At 49.5% G+C, this 2,638-nt stretch overlaps 1 long non-coding RNA gene across 1 annotated transcript; it reads right to left on the bottom strand.

Moving 5' to 3' along the window:
* Positions 1-647: 647 nt before the first annotated feature.
* On the bottom strand, positions 648-2,426 carry LOC123329670. The gene is made up of 2 exons (XR_006545182.1): positions 2,156-2,426; positions 648-856 (listed from the first exon to the last, which is right to left on the bottom strand). It is a non-coding gene; the product is annotated as an uncharacterized LOC123329670 (long non-coding RNA).
* Between the last annotated feature and the right edge of the window lie 212 nt (positions 2,427-2,638).

The following is a 2,638-nucleotide window of genomic DNA, read 5'->3' as shown; positions in this document are numbered from 1 at the left end:
TCACACAGATTAGAAAATGATCTCTTTCCCAGATGTGCTCAGGGTCATTATAATTCCAATTAGGATCGGAGGAGGGGACTGCAGTTTCCCCTACTGGGTATCTATCACTGGACATGTGGAGCCCTGTTGCATACCTCCGGGCTTCCTTTAAGACCCTGGTATGTTCAGGATCAGATAAAGTTTGACTAAATATGACCATGATGTCTTTCCACGTCAAGTCAAAGGCCAAGGTAATATGTTGGAATGTATCCATATATTTGCCTGGGTCATCTGTATAACTTCCCAGGTCTTGTTTGATCTGCCTTAGTTCTAAGAGGGAGAAGGGCTTATGGACCCGGGTTGGTCCAAATTCTCCTCCAGTTTCAACTAAGGGACATACTCGAGCTGGTTTTTGTGGGGGAGGTGCTCCCAGATATGGAGGCACGTTTGGGTACGAGGAAGGAGCACCAGGCAACTCGGGAGCTGTGGGAGGTGAGCCTTCATGAGGGGGTTCCTTTTCTTGGTTGCCTGTACCTAGCACCATTTGCCTAGTGGGCTCACTTTTAGGGCGTACTACAATTCCATACTTAAGACAGAGTTCCTTCATATCTCTTAGTCCGAAGAAAATTTGGACATAGGGTATCTCTGTCCATTTCCCTTGTCTTTTGCAGAATAATTCTAATTGCAGGATGGTATTGTAATTTAAAGTTCCATCCTCAGGCCAGTGTTCCTCATCCCCCAGTGGATACTGTGGCCACGCAGTGGCACAAAAGAATTTCAAACGACTTCTCCTTAGAGCTAGAGGATGGAACAGCTTCCAGTTATCAAGGATACATTTCAAGGGCGTCTGCCGGGAAGTGGATTTGTTATTTCCCATCTGAAAGACAGTCATGACAGGGAAAAAAAGAAAAAGATCTCTTTCGATTTCCTTAAGGGTGAGTCTTTCTGAAGTTTATCCTACCCAGAACTGTTGCAACCTGAGAGCCAGGCGTCCCTGGGTCAGGGTGCAGATCCCCAGGCAGGCTGAGGCATGACAGCCTCCTAGAGATCGAATCCCTGGGCAGGTCGAGGCGTGACGGCCTCCCGAGGATTGGGTCCCTGGGCAGGTCGAGGTGTGACGACCTCCTGGGACCCCTGGGACTAGAGGATCCCCGAAGAGGTTGAGGCCTGACAACCTTTCGAAGACTGATCCCTAGGCAGGTCAAGGTGTGATGACCTCCTGGGACCCCCCGGACTGGAGTTTGGGCGTCCCCAAGATCTCCAGTGTGACCAGTATTGGGTAGGATTAGGGGTAGGATATTATAGAGTATTTCCCTCCCAAGGCCAGCTATTTTCTGGTTGTCTCTCCAGAAGATTGTAGAAACCTTGTGGGTCTGGATGGGGCTCAGGAAAAGAGCATGAAACAGGAGGGAAGGGGACAGAGCACAACCTTTGAAAGAATGACATAGCACAAGGGTATAATGTAAACCAATTAAAATCAATTGGGTCCAAGATGACAAGTCAACTTCAAGTAAACCTTAATCCCCAATCTATAAGCCAACAGACACACCCAGAGGTGGTAAGACAGCTCCAAGGCACAAGGTCAGAAGAGGGAGGAGTGGGTGGTTCCCCAATGGCTGGGATGATCCTATCACTCATTAGCATATGAATTCCATCCCCTCACAAAACCTAGCCAGGCCTAATTCCATGGCCGCAGCCCTTGCCCTTGGGAATGGTTCACACCCTGAAGGGTGGCTTCTCTCTGGATCCTAACAAATCTACCTCTTTGTCTCTCAATGAATTTTTGCAATGAGACATCAGAGCCTGAGTTTCATTAGTTTTGGCCAGGCTTGAGTCCCGGGAGAGAGCTGAAGGACAGGAGGAAAAAGCAGTGGGGAAAACGTGCCAAGGAATCCCCTTCATAGCCTGCTGGAAAATTTGCTAAATATCTGACCGGTGCTCACAGTTTCATTGGTCTAATCTTTGGCAGAGAAGAGAAAGGACAGAAGAACCCCCACCGGCTTGTGTAACAGCTACTGGGTCTCAGCAGATAGCACCTTTGGGACATACTGAGGAGCAGCCTCTCCAGAGTCCCTCAATTGTGCCCCTGCTGCCCGCCTGTTCGTGGGAGGTTTGAGGAAACAAGAAACGAGAGATTGTTAAGGTCCCTCCAGCCATAGGAGCGAGGACCTCTTACTTTAACTGGAGGTCTTCTGGAATCTGAGACTGGTCCGCGTGAGCTTTCTGCTGAGTTCCTTCTTCGCTGTCCCGGTTTCCAGCAAGATGGGCCTTCCCCTGAGCTGGGTTTCTTCGCCTTCTGCTTCTAGCGCAGGAGCTTTGCTGAATTGGGCTCCTGCTGTGCTTGGCCTCTTCCATGCAGAGGTTGTTTCAGCCAAGTTTTATCTGAGTCACGGCACCATAGATGTCATGCGAGTGTATGTTCCTCGGTTCTTTGTCTCGTCACAACAAAGATTTGGAGCAATGGACATTAAAGCCCTCGGCGCATCACAGCTCTCAGGTCTTGGACAAATCGTGTTACAGCTCCATTTTATTTAGAAGATAGCAGGAGAATCCAAGACTCGAAGAGAGGGGAGTGGAGAAGTGCGTGGGGAGGAAGAAAGAGAGAGCGAGTGCGCACGCACACGCATACACAAGGGAGAGAGAGTTTGAGAGAAAGCGC

The sequence above is a fragment of the Bubalus bubalis genome, chromosome 16 (genome assembly GCF_019923935.1).
Source record: "Bubalus bubalis isolate 160015118507 breed Murrah chromosome 16, NDDB_SH_1, whole genome shotgun sequence".
NCBI classification, from domain to species: Eukaryota; Metazoa; Chordata; class Mammalia; order Artiodactyla; family Bovidae; genus Bubalus; species Bubalus bubalis.
Note: the sequence above shows the minus strand (reverse complement) of the source record. Positions and strands in the feature narration are given on the sequence as shown.